Source organism: Lithobates pipiens, unplaced genomic scaffold (genome assembly GCF_037356315.1).
Source record: "Lithobates pipiens isolate NorthernLeopardFrog02 unplaced genomic scaffold, aLitPip1_a1.2 Scaffold_22, whole genome shotgun sequence".
In the NCBI taxonomy this organism is placed as follows: domain Eukaryota; kingdom Metazoa; phylum Chordata; class Amphibia; order Anura; family Ranidae; genus Lithobates; species Lithobates pipiens.
In genome coordinates, this window is record NW_027507784.1 from 128075191 (window position 1) to 128097662 (window position 22472).

At 41.0% G+C, this 22472-nt stretch overlaps 1 protein-coding gene across 1 annotated transcript in view; it reads right to left on the reverse strand.

Moving 5' to 3' along the window:
- COL6A3 (collagen type VI alpha 3 chain) overlaps nt 1-13542 on the reverse strand; it is a 133976-nt gene extending 120434 nt beyond the window's left edge. Inside the window, exon 1 of the mRNA XM_077448242.1 lies at nt 13315-13542. The gene's annotated coding sequence lies outside the window, so the exon portion shown is untranslated. The remainder of the gene's footprint in view (nt 1-13314) is intronic.
- Between the last annotated feature and the right edge of the window lie 8930 nt (nt 13543-22472).

Here is a 22472-nt window from a genome sequence, read left to right on the forward strand (position 1 = left end):
AAAACGCTGCCAGTGTGAAAGGGGTCTTACTGAGACTTTATAAGGGGCTAACAGCCATCCAGCACATTTCAACACATAAGCTATAGACCGGCTTACCAGTTTTACAGATTTAATCAGTAAACCATTTGTGTGTAAGTCATGCAACAGCATAAATGTTGGTTTCCAGTGCTCTGTATTTAATGTTTTCTGCTGATTACAGAGAAGTACTAAGTAGCTGAGGAGACTTCCCATTAAACAAACTCCTGGTGGTCTGGTTTTGTCCTCTTGCCTTTGATGGACATGATACACAAGCAGTGTCCCATACACAGCTGTGTGTGATGGAAAGCAGAGGCACAAGAAGCACCATATTTGTGAGTGATACGTAGAGCATGTCATTACTTTCTATCAACATGCTTAAAGGACCCGCCAGGAGCCTCCTTGTATCATTCCACCAAAATGATAACACAGAAAAGTGCAAGAATACCACTGTGGGGGGGCTCGTGGAAAAGTATATAACACTTTTGGGGTTAATCCTGCTTTCTTAGCTAAGCAAAAATAGCTCAGAAAATGTTATATTGTGATGATTTCCAGTCCTTGAATCAAGTCAGCAAATAAGTCTCATACTAGAAATTCTGGTACAAATACATAGCTTCCAACTGTCCCTGATTCCGAGGGACTGTCCCTGATTTGGGGCAATGTCCTTCTGTCCCTCTTTCCTCCTCATTTGGCCCTCATGTTGGTCTGATCTATATAGTTGTGTATAAAATGCACGTTTTATCTTTCAAAAAGTGTACCCAGCGCTAAACCTTTCGTACAATTTCTAAATCGCTGAATTTACCAATTTAAAAAGCCAATATAAAGAAATATTAGCACTTGTGGATTTAAATAACCTTTTTTTTTTTTGGTTATGTCCCCTTTAAGGGGCATGGCAAGGGGAGTGGCCTAAACCTACATACGTTTGCAAGTAGGTGTCCCTCATTCCCATCTCAAAATGTCGGGAGACATGCAAATATAAATCTCTTATCTGCTTCTCCTGATCTGATCAAACATACATTTCAAATCATCATTTATTATATCAGATACAGGGACATTAAACTCTTGTAACTCAACTTAAAAGAAGCCTTTTTTAATTCTGACATATTTTTTCTATATATACGATTATCAGCTTCCCAGGAATTGAGTCATAACATTTTAATTGAATTTTTTTTAAACATTGCACACATAATTATTATAAATAGAAATGAAAAATATTAAAGCTGAAATCTAGGCAGGTATACAAACAATATTTATTGTAGGCGTGGATTCCTTTAAGAATGATGACATGTCTTTTTATATATATAATTGGCATGGGTAATCAAATCTATTCTGATATTAGCCTTCTGCATCCCTTGCATAACATCCTTCAGACTTATCAGCATGTTCTGCTTCTTCAATGTCCAGTTGTCAGGCTGTGGGCAAGGAGGTAACACAACTGCATTCTCTAAGTTTATGGCTGGCCATACATGGTTTCCTTTTTTTTTTCCCGATTAATCAGCAGGCTGATCAAAAAAAATGATTGGATCTCCCACAAATGAGGCCGATGGAGGAAACCTACCTGCTGTGCTATTAAATTCTGATAGCAGGGACAATTGTGCTGGGAGAATAGGCTGATCAGAACTGCAGCTAATTGACTGTAGTGCTGATTGAACAAGAATTTTCCAACAAGCCCATTCATGGAAAGTCAATTATTAGATGTGAATATCCATAAATGGATTGAAATTCAGCCGGTCTCTGCTAAACCAGGCGAATTTCGATCCATCCATGGCCAAATTAAAAGTGAAAGTGGTGCCACACCCCTAGCTGTGCTGCCCTGCAGAGGTATGGGAATCACAGAAGGGGTTGGACAGAACTACAAATCCCCTGGCAGACAAGATCATTTGCATATGTGTATTTCAGTGGTGTATTATATTAGGCAGCTCCAGCTCTCCTGCTCACTATCTTATGACAGAGATATATCTTTTGTATCTGAGCCAAATCCTCCTTCATTTGTGTCTCATGTGTTTCTCATCCCAGACACTGCAGCTCATATTGGGAGGGTTTCAGCAACATAGGCATTACTGCCATTGGAGAAAGCAGTGGACAGAGCTTATTGACATGCTACAGGCTAAAGCCTAGTACACACAGGCCGATTGTCGGCCGCCACCAGCTGGTTCAATAGAATCCGGCCGACATTGGGGCCGTGTGTACAGCAGCTGCTCCACCAGAATTACTCATGACCGGAAAAATGTCTGCCGAATGGCTCCCGCTCTGTACTATCAGCCAATGGCTGGGAGTGCATACCAGAGAGTCAGAACATAACAGCTCAGCAGGGGAGATCACTGTACTAACATTAGATTGTTAGTACAGCGGCTCCGACCTAAGCTGTCAATTTTTTTTTTATTAACCTGGGTTGAATGAAAAAAACTAGTAGTGCGTGTGAGGCTTTCTAAATGAGCAGTGACAACGTTGATAGTGGTCATCAGCATTGCCATGCCCCCTACCACGTTTTATTTTCTTTATCCGCCTACACGAGAGTGGCAATGCTCCTCCGAATTCATTGTTGCCACACTATCACAGGAAGCTGCATTAGGTTGAACCTCACTGGCAGGATCGATAGGTATTGGTGGATATTTGCAGGTAGACTGAGAGAAAACTGTAAGTGCAGATGTACTTATAATTAAGTACTACAGCACATATTTTTTTAATGTAGGCCTACTTTTAACATTAAAGACATCTGAGAATTAAGCAGAATTCGAATTTTGCCTGATAATAGTTCCCAAACACTTTATGCCTACAGCTGAAACCATTTTCAGAATGGGAGTTCAGTCCCAAGAATAATTCTAAACCCATATTAACACAGCTGTCTTATTTTATTTAAAATACTCACTTATTTACCCAGTCAGAACAAAGTGGCAGAGGCTCTTGCTAGCCCACCATAACCCTTCTCAACTGCTCCTTTCCTGCTTTGGAACCCCCCCCCCCATTTATAGGGTTTGGGGCCAGGCACTGGATCCTGAGTGGAGATCACATGCTCCCCCACATTTTGGTCACATGGTTCCACATATCTAGAAGTACAAACAAAGGGCCCCTAACAAAGCAACAGAGCAATATGGGGAAGATGAGTATTAGTGTGTCAGGAGTGGACTTTCAGAACATTCTGTCACTTCCCACCTAAGACCCCTTTCACACCACACCGCCCATTGCGTCGGCGGTAAAACGCCGCTATTTCTTAGCGGCGTTTTACCGCTGGATTTGCGTCGCATTTTGGGTGCTAGCGGGGCACTTTTACCCCCCGCTAGCGGCCGCGAAAGGGTTAAACCCACCGGCAATATGCCGCAATAGAGGCGTTTTGCCAGTGGTATTACAGCGCTGCCCCATTGATTTCAATGGGTGGAGGAGCGGTAAACACACCGCTCCTTCACCGCTCCAAAGAAGCTGCTGGCAGGACTTTTTTCTGACATCCTGCCAGGGCACCGCTGTAGTGTGAAAGCCCTCGGGCTTTCACACTACATACAATGGTGCAGTTTCTTTAGGGCGGATTGCAGGCGCTATTTCTAACGCTATAGCGCCTGCAAAATGCCCTGGTGTGAAAGGGGTCTAAATCTAGATAACTATGCTTAACTAACCTACCAATGCACCTCAATGTAGCATTTTGACCTATGGCATTATATATGTAGACCACTGGTGCCCAAACTGTGGCCCAAGGGCAGCATTTGGCCTTTGTGTATATACTGTGTAGTGGGAACATTGATTAGGGGTAATAGCACTGCTCTCTACTAGTCTCATGTAACATGTTCCCGTTTTCATATTGTCTTCTGCAGCATGTCTCCAGGCCAAAAATGTAGCATGTGCCCAGTCTTTGATCATCATTTCCTCTATTAGGTCTGCAGTCTGGCAGTCCTCTCCAGCATTACATATACTGAACATGATGTGTGGCCCTTTGATGATGGCAGGGGCTGCAGTTGAGTCCCCCATAGCTCATAAGCTGACAACCACGCCAATGATTTTTAAACTGCTCTGGCCCTCCTTCCGTCATGTGACTTAGTTAAAATAGTGAATTTAGCTTGCCCCTTTTTTAGTCCATAAGTAAAATGTGTTGGCCTAAGGCTACATTCACACTTGTGCGATGTAGGAATGCAGGACTGGTGTACAGAAGGCACATTTGTTTTGTTTTTTACAGGTGTCCTGTGGTTCCATTAATTAATAATGGTTTGGGTAAGAATAAAGTGCTTTTACTCTCCCATAGAAAAAAACACAATTAACCCTTGCAGTGCAGGCATAGCAAGGGAGGATTTTCAGATTTCCCAGATTTGGATTTTAAAGTGTGGAATATCTTTTGCAGACATTTTTGAAACATGTAATGTTGGCATCAGTAGGTGAAATTTTATCACCAGTTCATTTTTAGCTCTGATGCTTATAGTTTCATAAGATACACTCAGCATGATAGTAATCATAACTGTCATTTAACCACAAAGTTTGTCTTTCCATGATTAAAGAGTCCACTTTTGTAAAAGTGTGAAACCTCTTTCAGTATGTTGGTAACTGCTTTTTTTTTAGAACACATGTTCATTCAAGAATTACACCTCACCCACTCACTCAGTCGCTTCCCACTGTGGAAGAGCGCAGGGGGTGTTATACTGCCCTCTGGTGGGATAAAGATACAATTTAATTTAAACATCTTGCTGATTAACAGATGCTGGTGCTACATATAAACCCAGGGATGACCCATGTAAAGTATTTCACAAAAGGCCCAGGCTTCCAAAGCCTTGGGATTACATACATTACATTACATCCAATAGAGTTGCACGACACTCACAGTGCCAAGTAGTGATGACAACTATAGAAAAGGCTAAAAAAGATTAATTGAAAACTTCTTTTGGTTATCTGTATAGTGTGTGATGTGAAAACAAATGGATAACTTCAGAAATCACTTGATCTTGCCAAGTGACTATCTCCATAACTCAATGCATTTAGATTTAAAAGATTGCTTTGCCTGTTCTGTATTCTCTGGTTTCAACGTAGTGTTGACTACTGTATTCCTGTCTTTGCTGTGCAATGTTAATCTGGCAACCAAGGAGTTATCAAGGGTGTCTGGGACGTAGGACTGCTCTGTCTGTGTCTTTTGCCAGCATTTCACTGCTCCTGAAAACTCTCCATTTATGGAAAGCTACTGCATTCTCTGCTCCTGTCACTCTAAAAAGAAAAGGGAACTGCATTAACCTCACAGGAAAGATAATCTTAGCAATATGTGGGTAGAATTGTCTTCTGAATACCAACTATTTCTATGAAGATTCCTAGAAAAATAATGGAAATGTATACGGTTTACATTAAGATTTTGTATTTATGTACAGCTAAAAAAACTAGCAATGTTACTGACTCTTTTAGGACCTCAGTAGGCAAGTACTGGTTTAAGATACAGTGATACTCATTATACTGCTGCATTCATTTATACTGTTCCTAAGCTTAATATTTCTATATACGGTAGTATTAAAATATTGCAATGTACAATTACATTTTGGTTAGGCACACAGCTTGCGGTTACACGATTGAATACTGACCATTATCATAAATGTAATTATGTATTGATAGGCAAAATTACTAACCTATGGGAGGGTAAAAATGGGCACCATGGCCCTCTGACTATTGTCTATGCTAAAGAAGAAACCTGAAACAGCTGTGTGCAAGCTGTTCTAGTTGCTTTATTTGTGGGCTAGTTAGATCAGTGGTATAATTTAGCAGTTTTAGATGCAAAGTTGGCATGGCCACTTGGGTATAAAGTAGAGATTTTCTTGGCTCCAACCAATCACTTAATTAATAAAAGTCATCTTGACCCATCCTATTGCGCTTATACGGGACCTCTACTTGCAGAAACCGGGCGTGGCAAATACAACAATAATTTACAATATGCCATTTACAGTATGCAAATTTCATTATGGTGATCTTGGGAGAGGAATTTAGGTGATGGGTTCTGCAGGTAGCTCCAGTTCTTGAAGGAACTGGAAAAACATCTGAAGTAACAAGCACAACTGGACAGCAAAATCAAACAATAGTGTGCTTTTTGGTGGAAGTGATTACAATTAACTTATGTATTAAGGTATGTGGTAATATAAAAATTAAGTGTAAAATAAATTACATTTAAAACGCCATAGAGAACAGAAAAACATGTCCTGGGGTGGGGGTGATATTTGAGAGGTATTTTACTTTATTGGTGCTATTGAGCTACCAATGCTTGCACTAGTTAAAGTGGTACATTTTCACTATTTCTGTTTAGTTAAGAGTACAACAGAGACACAATTAAACACTAATCACTTGGACCCAACCATGAAATTAAAAAAAATTCTTATTTATCAACATTTGAAAAAAGTAACCCATTAGAATCAGAAGAAAAAGTTGACCTGTAATTGATGACTACATCTTATAGATCAGCAATGCCCGACTGCTAACTCCACCCAAATTCCACCCAAAGCAAACATCTTGTTTCTGAGTGATCATTTGTCTCTTAGTACATATTTGTCAGAACTGTTAGGATCAGTAACAGACAAGGAAGCCATGCATCTTTTACTTGCATTTAAAATGGGGGAGGTAATGAAGCTCTGCCTTTCAGTTATTTTCCAATTTCTTGGAGGCTTGCAAAGGAAAAGAGGGTTGTAATTCACTCTGGGGGCCATTGTATAAAGGGTAAGAAAAAAAATGGTCGGCACATGACAAAAAGTGAGAGGAAGGCCCAAGAAGGGCTTTACCTACTGGGGATGTCCACTTCGTTCTGCCATGTCAAAGAAATAGGAAGTGAGCTATCCAATGAGTACATACAGCGATAAAATGTTTTGTTACTGGAGTGGATACAAGTTGGCACCTCCAAATGCTTTATTTGCCTCCATTGGCAGGATTTTCCTACTTACTGTTGTGTCACTCCAACAGGAAGTGGGAGAAAGACTTCCCAATGAGAACAAAGGCAGCAATAAAAGCCTGATAGAGGTCCCCCATGCTATTCTATCCAAAATTAAAGAAAATCTATTTGACTGGAGTTCCCCTTTAAGAAATTAGGTATCTAGTTACCTTTCGCATCAGCATTGGTCAACTGTGAAGGTCTGTTTTGGCCACAATGTTAAGGATTTTGTTAACCCTTTCTGCTCCAAGAAGCATTTTACAAAGTAATTGAACATTTCTGCATATCTAAGCCCTTGTACACACGGTCGCAGAATCCGTCGGAATGTGTCCTATCGGACCGTGTTGTCGGATAATCCGACTGTGTGTGGTATGCATCGGGCTGATTCCATCGGAATATCCATCGGACCCAATTTTCCAACATGTTGGAAATATTTTCTGACCAACTGGTCCGATCGGACATACTCCGATCATGTGTAGAGAATTCAGATCGGACCAAGTGCCACGCATGCTCAGATCAAATTCCTAGACCAAAGCTATTGGCTACTAGCCTGAACGTAGTCCCATCGTAACTAAATAACGTCATCACGTTCTGAATGATTGGATTTTCCGACAACTTGGTCCGACTGTGTGTATGCAACAGTTTCGGACACAATCCGTCGGGCAAAATCAGACGGATTTGGTTGGCAGAAATTCCGACCGTGTGTACAGGGGCTTAGATTTCCAATGTCACAACAATTCATGATTACATGAGTGTATATGAATGGAATTATAATCATTTCAAATAATTACAGAAGCCTATTGCAAGAGCACCACAAAGTCTTAAGCAACCTGAATACTAATGATCATATCATAGTACTATTAAGATACTATTGTTAATTTTTTATTTTATAATAAAATATTCAATTTAATATGGCAATTAGAGTTATTATTTTTTTTACCACTGTACTGTATGTGTTTTGCAAGACTCAAATGATATTAACAGGACAAATGTATTACTCTGGGTGTGGTCTTTTTGGCAAACAGACTTGAGCATATGCAGACTTGGTTGATGATACCAGTATGAAAGGCGCGATTTTTGAAATATGACACATATAACAGCTTTTTTGGTAACAACGCAATGATTTTAGCTGGTGGAAAACTACACGGAGTGCCAGCCAATTACTGTTTGAATTCCATCTATGCACACCCTAGTCATATGATTTATATATCATGTGTGCTTTCAGTGCTTGTGGTCAGCATGCGTATCAACCCATACAGCATATTCCACCCAACAATATTTTCAATGTAAGTAGGGGATATGTTGGAGTCTATATAAACAGGATTTTTGTGGTTTTAGCACATCTTTAAAATAGAAGAGCATGCTCGCTAAAATAAAGTTGCTTTCTGTGGTTTAATAAACTGTACAACTTTGAACCTTTTTTATATTGACTGGTATTTCCTACAGTTTCCTGCTTTTGAATGCAGCCCCTGTATTTAACAAACGTTTACTAAAAAACACACAAACTTGGGTAAACAGCGAGGATTGAATCAATTTGCACACCAGGCACATAGATTTTTTTTCCCCATTTGCTTACATATCTGCCTGCAAATTTGTCCAATCTGCAAAGGATCATTCTGTTTATGAATCGCAATTGTCTGGATTTCAGTATTGTATAATTCTTTACAGATAACACAAACCAAAATTTTCCGTCAAATTAGGAATGTGCAAACTGTCAAAGGTAAACAAAGGTAAACTCAATTACACAATGGACAAATGCCCATGTATTGTATATGAGCCCAGGTTTTGTTCACAGATCCTGTACAATGTAATAACTAAGTTAGGATCATTGTATGAGAAAATAAATGAATTTTATGAGTGGACAACAGCCAATGAAAATGTCTGCCATTACTTATGTCCAGTGGTCAATGCAGAATTTATCTATTGAAGCAGGAAAAGTGGTGGGATTAGAATTGGGGATATCTTGCCACTGACGTCCTCAAGAGACTTAACAAGCCAACAGATTCAGTCCACCAGGCTGCCCACTATGTTGGAATACATCCATTGCAACTGGCATTCCATTACACCTGTGTCTTAGTGTTGTGATGAATGGGTCTTCCCTGGTATGCATGTTGGGAATCACTGCCCATACAATCATACATTCTAAGTGGTTATCATAGACTTATGGCAGACCACAGAATCCTCTTTCTTTGGAAGTATGTATATCTCTCTAAATATAATCCTTTGGTGGGGACATTAGATTGTATACTTCTTTGGCATCAAGAATTAATATGAATGGCTTGATGTCATATGGAAGATGCTATTGATTAGGTCAACTCTAACAAGATAAGTAAATCATTAGGGATCCTACATTCTGTATACTAAACTGAAATCGAATACTTATGTTCAGGGCTTTTTTTCAGCGGGATGTGGTGCTGGGGTGTGCTGCAGGGTCTATTGATGCTGGTTGCTGGGGGATCTATTCTAGCTGGAGGGGAATCAATTTTTTTGCAATTGTTGCTTTCGGGATACCTATTCTTGCTGTGGGAGAGATCTACTGTTAAGGAAGGGGTCTAATGTTGCTGGCTGCTGGAGAGTCTATCGATGCTGGCTGTGGGGAGATATGTTGCTGCTGCTGGGGGTTTATTGTTGCTGGGGGATTTATTGCCACTGCAAGGGGGTTGGGATTTTGTTTCAAGCAGACCCTTGTTGTTGGGGGGGATTTATTGTTGCTAGAGGGGGCTCTTTTGTTACTGCCTGCAGGGGATCTATTTTATTGCTTTTCTTGTTATCATTAACATATTCCACACAAATGACTTATCACCACAAAATGATACTTAGTTCTTTAATCTCTAAAAGGTCAGTAATTGGAAGTGAGTAGGGGTGGAACCAAAGGAACAGTGCTCGGAGGTGGGTTGAAATGGAGAAAAGGGGTCGGAAAGGAAGAGTTTCCCACACCTATTCTCTGAGAAAAAAAAGCCCTGCTTATCTCTATTATTATTACTTTCAGGAGGAAATTTCTAGTTCTCTAGTTGCTGATAGTTGGAGAGTCACAAACAATGACTCCAAGTGGACATCACTACTGTTGTAACAGCTAGTAAGACCAATATACATATGACATATGATTACAAAGTTCAGCTCAATACAGATCATATGAACTTAAAGTGGTTCTAAAGGCAGTTGGTTTTTACCTTAAAAGGGAAGTAAAGTCTTCTCTTTAATTGTACCTACAGGTAAGCCTATAGTAAGGCTTACCTGTAGGTACTGGAAATATCTCCTAAACTTGCACCTTTTAGGAGATATTCACTTTATACACTGCTGCCAAAGTCAACGGCGCATGTGCACTGAAGGAATGGCCTGGTCGCGGCTTCAGCCAATCACAGTACCAGCAAACCTGGAAATAACTCCAGGAAAGATGTCATCCATGCCAGGGGTGGTCCTGCGCCACTGCAGGGCATCGTTTTAAGGTAAGTATTTCATAATGAGATAATATGCGACACATACTAGCTCATTATGCCTTTGTCTTGCAGGTTTTTTTTTGGGGGGGGGGGGGTGCATTCTCTGCATTAAGATAAAAAACCTTTTGCATGCAGTTTCACCCTTCCCCCCAGCCCCTCCTAAATTCTTACCTGAGCTGGATCTTGATCCAGTAATGTGCATACGAGCCGCGGCTCTCTCAGGTTTCTCCCTCCTCATTGGCTCCCGCTGCTGTCAATAACACTCAGTGATGAGGGACACATAATGGACACAATGGACACACAGAGCAGGGCTAGGTAGATAGCATGAACAAGTGCCCCCAGAGCAAGCACCTTGCTCTGGGGGCACTTAGTGGGGGGGGGGGGGATAGAGCATCAGCAGGGGATCTGGGACCAACAGAATTGGGACTGCTTTGTGCAAAACCATTACACAGAGATGGTAAGTATAACATGTTTGTTATTTGAATTTAAAAAAAATTAACATTTACAATCACTTTAAAGCAAATCAAAACCCAAAACAAAAATGTTATTTATTGCAGCTTACCAATCTTTAGAGATGTGGTGACTGCATTAGTTTTCTCTTTTTAGGCTTTTTGTTCCTTTATTTTCAACTGGTTAAAGAGGAACTGCAGTCTGCTCACATAATTTGTAATAAAAACATCTTCGCCATTCTGAAGCTTCCCTCCAACCACTTTGCATATTATTTTATATATGATGTGATTCTGTACTTGCCAAATATGCTGCACAAATCTCCCTCCACTGAGTCTGGCTGCATCTATTTTAACTGAGGGCAGGCTGAAACTGATGCCTGTTCACTTCCTCCTGGATTTACACAGACACACAGAGGCACACCTCCAGCTCTGCAACTCTCATTTGTCCTCTTATGACTCACCCCCCCCCCCCTTTCCTGGCAAACTCTCACAAAAATGAGAGAGAGAGCTGTGCATGATTCCATAAGCCTTCCGCAAATGACCATACAAGAAATAGAAAGTGGGCTGTATACGGTATTTACTGCCAGTAAAAAAACATGTTTTACTATCCAAAGTTTAAACAACAAGGGCAGAAGATTCAATAGATGGAAAGATGAAAAAATGACTGAAGGTCCACTTTAAGTTAAGTTAATTTTCAACTTTCTTTAACAGACCAAGCTGTCCAACAAAACTGGCAGTTAAAGGGTTTAGGCAAACCATCTAACACTGACAATGGTAAACTTTTATTCATATATGTGAAACCTTTTTGCCAAAAATAACCAAAACCTGTTGCTGTAACTGCTTAAAACCTGTTAGTGGAGTTCAGCTTCAATTTATTAGGTAAGTTCATCTAAGTTTGCTCGTGCATTACTCTACCATCTCCACAGGCTGACAATGCTGCTGATGGGTGTCTCCCTTGTCACTCTACAGTGGAGCCACCCTAAAAGGGGATGTGTGTAACTGGCCAAATCACTGCATTAACATAAAAGAAAATAATCCTAAACTAAGAAAACAAATGCAACCACCACATTTAAAGATTGGTAAGCTAAAATATATAAAATGTTTGTTTTTTGGGGTTTACAAACCCTTTTTTAACATACCCAAAACAAATATGGTGCACATACTAAAGCAATAAAACATGTACATTAATATACATATAAATAACGAAACACAAACGCAGAAAATCAGTGCAAGCATGACACGAGTACCTAAAAATAGGATCAAAATTACTATGGAAAAGGTGATTGTAGCTTGACAGTGATATGATCACTTGAAACCATATAAAATGAATTGGAGTATAAAAAGTCTACAAAAGCAACATACTAATATAGAACGGACATAGAAACAGATATGGATTGGAGTAGTCAGACACACACAGCAGATCACAGAACATGTAACACCAACACCATAAAGGGAGAATGCATTTTACTATCCTGCAATAGCCTGACCTAATTCCTAGATACCCGGGCACACCCACATTAGAAAGGCATTGGGGGGCCCTCTGTACACATCTAACTGCATACGTTCCCAGCAGCTTGCCTGTTAACCATTAACGCATAGGGGTCTGTTTGGTTCAGTGCAAATGAAACAGCAGAAAAAGTTGAGCAGTTTCCCCTGGCAACCAATGACATTTCACTTTCAAATGAAACGGGTTATTCAATACATTGCTGCCGGCAACAGCTCAAATTTTGCTCCAGTCTTCAGAAATTAGGACCTATGCACATCATGCATTTCAATCAATTTATGACAAAGTACTATTTTTTCATTAGGTTCCTTGTTACTGCTCATTATAAGACAAAAGCAAAGTCATTTTTGTTTATATTACTTTCCTTGTTATTGCTCAGTATCAAACAAAAGCAAAGTACTGTTTTTTGTTTTGTTTTTATAATAAGTTCCTTATTGCTACTCAGTACTCAGTACTCAGTAAAATAAAAGCAATCTGCCTTTGTCTATCTTTTATATCTCTTATGTTCACCTGTTATGAGTTAAAAATGTCTTACTACACTGAATCGCCCATCTCTCTTTGCAAGCCTGGGTATCATATTGCCTCTATAATCCTGCATTATGACTTTAATTATGTGTTGGGTTAGTAATAACATATCACTTCATTGTGCTCCCTTATCCAGCAGTGGTCCATATCACAGTGCTGCGTTATGCCCACCCATCTGTATAACAATGCCTCACACTGCAGCTCAATCTGTTACCCTGCATACTATCTTAGTATATATTTCCAGCAAAGGCAGTGTAGTTCCTGGCAAAGCTTCACTTTCTTCTGTGTAGAATTTGTTATCGTTTGTAAAAAATAAATAAAAAAAAAATCAAATTATATATATATATATATATATATATATATATATATATATATAGAGTCCATAAACTGTTCCTAAAATATGTGCACAATCCATACCTAATAATAATACTAAAATAAAATAACTAAAAGCTTCTAAGCTTTTTGCTGTATTAATAGGATATTAATATAATATTCCCAGACCCCCTCCTTGCATACCCCTGAGCTGAAGAAGTGATAGAAGGTAACTTGTCAGCTTCACGCGTGCGTGCCAGTCATGTTCTTCAACCAGGACTCCTGTGATGCTCTGCCAGGCAGAGGGTTCTCCTGGTCTCCTAGGACTGATGGGAATAGAGATGGTGAGGGGTCCAGCTGCTGAGATCGAAGGTAGCAGCTAGGACTGAAAAAGGGAAATCCAATCCCCTGCAAACCCAGCCCAAATGAGAAGCAGTTTAAAATGCTCTCCCACTCTTCCTCTCCAAACCTGCCCTCTTTCTTCCCTTCCAAACCTGCCCCCCTTTCCAAACTGCTCCCATCTGGCTCCTATCACTGGCTGATGTCACTACTTTATGTTTAACCCTCAAACCACTATGGAACGTATGTATCACATCATATCCCTGACTCTGTCAGAGAAGCCAAATCCAGGTGGTCTGTGCAGGATTCAGTCATCTTCTGTATAAAGCAGTGTGTATAAGCAGAATGGAAATAAACAGCAAAGACATGGAGCAAATGCTGTCACAATCTCAATCAGAGGAGTACAAATAAAGAACCAACTGTTAGACCCCTTTCCCACTGGAGCTGCCCTGCGTTCGAGGTAAAGTGACGCTCGCCTTAGCAGCTTTATGTCACTGATTAAGCTGTGCTTTTGCGACACTTTTTGCCCGCTGGTGGGGTGCTTTCAACTCCAAAAAAGGGGTTAAAAGCTCCCGTATTGTGGCACTTCCAAAGTGCTTTTCAGGCGCTTCAGAAGCACTGCCTATTCATTGCAATGGTTAGGGGCGTTTTGTGAGTGCTGTATACAGCGCACCCAAACCACCCCAAAGATGCTGCTTGCAGGACTTTTCCTAACGTTCCGCAAGCGCACCACCCGGGTTTGAAAGCACCCATTGCAATGAATTGGAGGCAGTTTATAGGCGCTATTTATAGCGCTAAAACGCCTGAAAACTGCCTGTGTGAAAGGGGTCTTAGCATTACTAGGACTTGGACCGATGGCAAAAAAATATTATGCTGCAAAAAAATCCTGTACTTGACAAAAGAATACGAAGAGAGTAGAGCTGGCAATACACTATAGGGTTGATTTACTAAAACTGAAGAGAGAAAAATATGGTGCAGCTGTGCATGGTGGCAGCCAATCAGCGTTTAACTTGTTCAGCTTGTTCAATTAAGTTTTGACCAAAAAAAACTGGAAGCTGATTGGCTTTTATATAGAGCTGCACCAGATTTTGTATTCTCTAGTTTTAGTAAATCAACTCCTATGCAAATTTCGTCTCGTTCCTGATAAAGCAGACAAAATTTCCTTAGTGAGTGTCCCTGTCATCCGTCTCCTACCTGACATTTTTTTTCAATCGAAGGAGTTGGGCAGAAAATTATCAGCTGAACAATGGCTAAATCCAATCAGTAACAGTTACTGTTTGGACAGCTGGTGCTGGTTCAAAAAAATATTAGCCGCTGTGGCAAATTCATCCATCTTTGCTGCAAGCTGAACAAAAAGATCTAACTGTGTATGACCAGTTTAGAAATGAGATTTGTCATTGATGTGTCTGTGTCACCTCCCTGATAAGATATAAGAGCATTGTCCTGCCTACACCCATCTCCCAGCCGCCTTCTACTAGTCTACATTCTTTTTCACAGAGCAAGCGAGGAGAAACTATCTGGGAATCAGCTTCCAGGATTTCAACTTGGCAAACCTTCAACTTATTTTCACTTTTTTTGGCAGATGCTATGAAGAAAGTTTTGCAAAAGATAATAAGATCAGTATCTGAACCTAAAGAAATTGTAGAAGATAGTCGTATTTGCTCAAAATAAACTTATCAGCATCCAGTAGATCTTTACTACAGGTCTAATAATAATCCCAGTAGTATAAATTCTTAGTCTATGTCTCAGAAGAAGCTGTCAGTAGCCAAATGAACCCTACACATCTGGTTCTGCATTGCGTTGACTTGTGAGTCATTAGAAAACCGTGATATTTTTTGTGAATCTATTTTAATGAGGTATTCAGGTGACCCTGGGAACATTGACACGTTCATGGGCACACCTGTCATTAGTCAAAATAAGAAGTTGACCTCAAGGGAGTTTATTTAACTTGCTTTGCTGATGTCCATCCACATGGGATACCTGTGATAGTAGAAGAGTAGAGGTACAAATTGTCTGTTGATGACATCCAAACTTCTGTGTATGCTGAGAGCACCAGGAAAGCCAAGAACCGATAGAAAAAGTAAGCAAGAAGAGACCCAGTCATGTGGTGTCTCCTACCACAACATTCCAAATTAGGCCTCGTTCATAAGGGCTTCAACTTGAATAAAAGATGTATGTACTGCAAAGTTCATTCCAAACCCTTAACAGGGCACGCAGCCTGACTTGCCGGGAAAAGGAGGGGCAGCAAGTGTGCGCTCGCTTCTTAGGCCGGGCCATACACGTTCGAATCTCAGCCAGGTCAGCAGGAACCGGCCGAGATTTGAACTGTTAATGAGCAGGCTGAATGTACTAAGTTGATCAATCAACTTGGGTACAACCAGCTTGTCGGATACTTTTGGTATTATTGCTACTGGCTACTATAGCAGCTAGCGATAATCACTGTCTTCTCCCGGCAGGGACGGCTTGCGCTGCCCGCCCCCACTGGGAGAACACAATTGTTGATTTCCCTGTCAAAGTTGTCTGTGTTGATGGGGGAATCGTGCAAATTTCTTTCCTGCAACCCGTGATTCCAGGAAAGAAATTTGCACCGTGTTTGGCCAGCCATGCATGTTAATTGGGACAAAGACTTCAAGTTCCACACCCTTAGCCTGGTGGTCTACATGGGGGCATTGGACTTTTTGGAATCCGGAACCCTCTTTAAAAATAAGGGGGGCCGCAGATATCCACCCCCATTCTACTGTGAATTAGTGAGACATACAGTACATAGCACCCCTTGTCACTCTTTCACAAAAAAAGTTAAATAATTATACACAGACACAAAATAAAAATGCCATAAATCTATCCTCTATTTTGTATATGCTATAAATATTGCGCAAGTCAATCAATATACTCTTTTTGCGATTTTTTTTGTTTACCAAAAATATGTAGAAGCATACGTATCGGCCTAAACTGAGGAAAAAATTTGTTTTTTTGATAAAAAAATGTAGGATATTTACTATAGCAAGAAGTAAAAGATATTGTGTTTTTTTTCAAAATTGTTGCTCTTCTTTTGTTTATAGTGCAAAAAATAAGAACCACAGAGGCGATCAATTGCCACTAAAATAAAGCTCTATTTGTAGGAAAAAAAGGATGTCAATTTTGTCTTTCGGTACAGCGCCGCACGACCTGCGACGCAGTGCCAAATCGCAAAAAATGGCCTTGTCATTGAGCAGCCAAATCTTCCGAGGCTGAAGTGGTTAATGTGTATTCTTTCAAAATGATGGCAACAAGAACTGCAACCATGCCTGCTGAAAAAAGTGATGGTTGCGGTAATGTGAGTTAAGTAGATAATTAACCGTAATTATTGAAAATAAAACTGGCTTGTGTGCAGTCCCGGAGGAAACCAGATATAGAAGTATAAACTGTATTTTATACTGTTAAAGGAACCCCTAAAGATCTTCAAGCTTGCTATATTTTCTTAGGGAGTACCTAAAGGTGGACAGATGAGCAAAGTTAAATTGAAAGTGTACCTTTCAGTAATTCATACCTCCAAACTTTATTAAATGAAGGACTTCTTTCGGCAAACAATATGCAGGCAAAGGACATGTCCCTGCCTCGGCCCCAGTTACACAGACCACAGAAATTGAATATGCAGAAAATGATTGGCTAAACCACATAAGTGCTTTTTCAACCTCTATAATGGCTGTTCAAAATAACAAGTGCAATATTCTAGAGTTTGGAAAACAGTTTAGAGCAGCATAACACCTATGATAGTAAAATATTAAATTTTGTATAGAGCTGTGCACAGTAGACCAAAAAGAGGCATAGCTGAGACTGCACTACACAAGGGACAAAGGATTTGGTCCCAGGAGGATTAGTCCTTTAGTGATATTTCCTGTTTGCACATTGGATATACATATACTATTAATATGTAAAGCTCAAAGTATATCTATACTGGTATGCATCTGTTTACTTATGGGTAATGTAATATGGGAGCTGTGGTAGTTCCTGTGTGCCCAATAACTTTACAACTTGTTTACTGGGCACATATACCCCCTTCCTGCCCAGGCCAATTTTCAGCAAGGGAATCTTGAGAAAATGAAATTTTCCATAAAGAACCAGAATATTATACATGTCATTACATCTAAAGAGGCCTGGAGGTTAACCTTACAGAGACCACAGAACACAGGAAACAAATATTTTCAGCAGCACGACAAAGCTGTATACCACAATATAAAAAAAAAAAACTTTAGACAAAGTTATTTGAGAAATAAAGTCTCAAGCTGAATGGGGAAAACTCCAGGTTATGCTATGTTGAATCAGGGGAAAGAGGCAAATAGAATAAGTGGATATTGTTTAAAAGTGCACTTATTCTTTAACCTCCCTGGCGGTATGATTATTTCAGATTTTTGATGCTCAAAGCAGTACAATATTTTGTATGGAAATTTGCCTTTTTTTATTGTAGGCCTGTAATTCTTAGGAATAACACACTTAAATCTGTCCAAAAGGTATGTGAAATTATTTGTTCAGTAATGTAATCTGTAAGACCACCAGGGAGGTTAAAGCGACATTAAGACTGCTTTCACACTGAGGCGGTTTACAGGCTCTATAGTGATACAAATAGCGCCTGCATAGCACCTGTAAAGAGCCTCTCCTCTCACTCCAGTGTGAAAGCTCGAGTGCTTTCACACTGGAGCGCTGCACTTGCAGGACGGTAAAAAAAGTCCTACAAGCAGCATCTTTGTAGCACCGTAGAAGCGGTGTATACATCGCTCCTAAAACGTCCCTGCCCCTTGAAATCAAAGGGCTGCCGAACCGCCGTCAAAACGTCAGCGGTTTTAACCCTTTTTTGGCCGCTAGTGGGGATTAAAAGCACCCTGCTAGCAGCCGAATAGCGCAGCTAAAACAATGGTAAAGCGCCGCTAAAAATAGCAGCGCTTTACTACCCCAATGCCCCAGTGTGAAAGCACCCTAAAGCTTCATTAAAAAAACATACTTACCTGCTCTGTGCAGTATTTTTGCAAATAACAGCCCTGATCCTCCTCTTTTTGGGTCCTTTGCTGATGCTCCTGGCTCCTCCTCTTCAGACAGTGCCCCCAATAGCAAGCCTCTCTTCTCATTGGCTTACTAGCTGTGATTGACAGTAGCAGGAGCCAGTGGCTCCCACTTCTGTCTCTGCCAATGAGGAATGGGAGACCTGGGTGCAAATCTCAGCTCTGATGCACATTGCTGGATTGAGAGAGTGCTCAGGTGAATTGGGGTGGGGGGGGGGGGGGGGGCTGGGTGGCATTTTACTTTCATGCATAGGTTGTAACACTGTATTCAAACAAAATTGTTTATTTTATTTTTTTTGCGCTATAAACAAAAAAAGAGTAGTAATTTTGAAAAAAAAACAACAATATTTTTTTACTTTTTTGCTATAATAAATATCCAAATAAATAAATAAATGTCTCCATAAGTTTAGGCTAGATGTATTCTACATATTTTTGGTAAAAAAAAATATCGCAATAAGCATATTGATTGGTGTGCGCAAAAGTTATAGCAAAATAGGTCTTAAAGTGGCTGCCGTACAGCTACAGCGATTCACACAGGGGAGCCAACCTGCTGCCATATAATGACGGCGGCTGGTCGGCCAGGTGTTAATGTTGTCTAACTCTAGGAAACGTTTAAGCTGTATTCTTCTTACTGTAGAATAGCAAATGAGGTTCTGTTTTTTGATCAAAGAGAGTATTATCCAAATCAAGCGAAAGAGAGTCAGTTGTTGGGCGGAAAAAGTCATTTTGCGGAAGCAGTCCTTGATGTAACACCATTTTTAGTGTGGTTAGAGATAACCTGGGCTTACATGTGATCACTTTTGCAGCCCAATTGGAATAACACCTACTTAATATTTGTTACATGTTCCCATACACATAGCATAACATATGTTCCTGATTGTTAGCCACACCAGTCACAATGCTACTAGACCAGTGTAAGCCAGCAACAGTGTTCCTGATTGCTGCTACAAAAGTTAACGTGTCAACAGTCTAGTGCAGACAAGAGCGGTGTTCCTGGTCACTGCTACACCAGTGCAATGTCACCAGACCAGTGTGAACGAGCACCAGTGTTATTATTGCTCACTGCCACACTAGTACCAGTATCATCAGACCAGTGTAATCCAGCAACAGCGTTCCTGATTGCAGCCACAAAAGTCCCAGTGTCACTATATCAGTGCAGACAGGAGCAGTATTCCTGATTGCTTACCTCACCAGTCCCAGTGTCATAGACCAGTGTAAGCTGGCAACAGTGCTCCATATCACCACCACATCAGTCCCAGTGTCACCAGGCCAGTGTGAGCCAGCAACGGTGTTCCTGATCACCGTCACACCGGTTTCAATGTCACTGGATCAGTGTAAGCCAGCAAGAGTGTTCCCGATCCCCACCACAACAGTTCAAATGTCACCATACCAGTGTTAGCCGGAAACAGTTTTCCTGATTGCCACCACACCAGTGCCACTGTTGCCAAACCAGTGTAAGCCAGCTACATTGTTCCTGATTGCTGTCACATCAGTCCCAGTGTCCCAGATCATTGTAGGTCAGCAACAGTGTTTTTGATCACTAGCCACAACACTGCCAGCATAACCAGACTAGTGTAAGTCAACAATAGTGTTCCTGATTGCTTGCCACACTAGTGCCAGTGTCACTAGTCTCAGATTTTCCAAGCCAGTGAAGAAAGCATAAGTGTTCCTGATTACTGCCACATCAAACCCAGTGTCACCAGATCATTGTAGGCCATTAACAGTGTTTCTGATCTTTAGCCACACCACTACCAGCATCACCAGACTAGTGTAAGCCAGAAACAGTATTCCTGATTGCTAGTTACACCAGTGCCAGTGTCACCAGTCCAGTGCAGCCAGCAACAGGTTTCCTGATTGGTAGGCACACCAGTGCTAGTCTCACCAGTGCCAGTGTAAGCAAGCAACATGTTCTGATCACCAGTGCATTGTCGTCTCTGCCTGCCACCTAACCTGACCCTGACCTGTTTATTCACCACATTTCTGTCTGCTGCTTTGATTGATTCTCTGCCTATATACTAACTACGTCTTTGCCTGCCACTGGAACTGACCCTGGCCTGTTTATCAACCACATTTCTGCCTGTCACTTGGACTGATTCTTTGTCTCTTTGCTGACCACATCTCTGCCTGCCTCCTGAACTGACCTATCTTCATGCCCACTGACTTCATTCCTGTGAAAGATCAGTCTAGCTATTCTCTGCAGATAACAGTCCTAGAACCACAGATACTTTTTTGATCATTATTTGTTTCAGCCTCCGGTGCTTCCTGGTCAGTGAACATAGCATTGTGTATAATTCCTGGGGCAGCCATGAACCAGTAAGTTACATCTACTTGGCTTATTTGAATGGGGACTGCTGTAAATAAGATTCCCTAACCCCTCGTATAGGGGAGCTTTACAGTATTGGTTGATTTTTGTGATATGTAAGATGCAATGTCAGGTATATAATGAGTCCAAACACTGAAAAAGTCTAAGGGGAGTAGCAAAATGTGTTTTGGGGTATAAATCTAATTATACCTATACTGTGTTGGAAATATCTCATTAAGCTGAAAATTTTGCGTAAAAAATACATTTTATTTATTTTTCTACATTTTCAAAAACGTGTGGAAAAAAAACAGATCCACTATGCCTAGAAAATTCCTTAGGGTGTTTTTCTTTCAAAATGCAGTCAGTGGAATAGATGTGTTATTTATGCCCCTTGAAAACCTAAAGGTGGATTTTATCGTATTAACTGACTTTTTTGTTCTTTCTTAATTTTTCAACAACTTGTGGAAAAAATTGTCTATTCAAAAAACTCACTATAGTTCTTTAAACTACCTTTGGCTGTTTGCTTTCCAACATGTGGTAGTTTTGTTGGTGTTTTTACAGTCCAAGTTCTCCAGGATCTCAAAAGATTTGATAGATAGTCAAGAAATTAGACACGTAATTTATGCCTCTTGAAAGCCTGAAGGAGTTTCCAAGCTCCTTGGATTTTGAGCCCCGCTATGTGGATAGGTCGTGAAAAAGTCTCACATGGGTGGTATTTCCATACTCATGGGGAGTAACATTATAGGTTTTGTGGTGTAATTCTAAGTATGACCAAGATGTGCGGTAGAAAAATCTTGTTAACCTCTAGGGATCCCCGCTATAGCCGAATGATGGCTACAGCATGGACCTGCGTTGCCGGGACAACGTCTATTGACGTCGTCCTGTGCATGAGCAGCCTGCGCACCCCCTGAAGGGTGCGCACGGCGTGCTCTGTGATCAGCGAGTCTATGAGACTCGCTGGATCACAGATCGAAGTAAGGGGTTGATGATGTCAACACAGCCCATAATCAGCTATTATTTCTCCTCAAGCTGACAGCGCGAGGAGAAAGAAAAAAGCTGATCACAGGCGGCAGTGAGCGGGACTGATGTGCGATGTGCCCAGATCCTCAGTGCCCACCTGTGCCCCCATAAAAGTGCTGCCTACCAGTGCCCACCAGGGCCATCTGTCAGTGCCCAACAGCACCACCTGTCAGTGCCCACAGTGACACCTGTCAGTGCCCATAGTGCCATCTGTCAGTGCCCAGAGTACCACCTATCAGTGCCTGGACAGTGCTCCACATCAGTGCCATCTATCAGTGCCCATCAGTGTCACCTACCAGTGCCCATCAGTGCCACCTATCAGTGACACCTACCAGTGCCCATCAGTGCCACCTATCAGTGCCATCTATCAGTGGCCATCAGTGCCATCAATCAGTGGTACCTATCAGTGCCCATCTGTGCCTCCCATCCATGCCACCCATCAGGGCCCATCAGTGCCATCTTATCAGTGGCCATCAGTGCTGCCTTATCTGTGCATATTAGTGCCGTCTTAACTGTGCCTTTTAGTGCCCATCAGGGAAGCCTATCAGTGCCAACCAGGGCAGCCTATCAGTGCCCACCAGTGCCGCCTCACCAGCGCATATCAATGAAGCAGAAAAATTACCTGTTTGCAAAATTTTTATAACAAACTATTAAACATGATTTTTTTT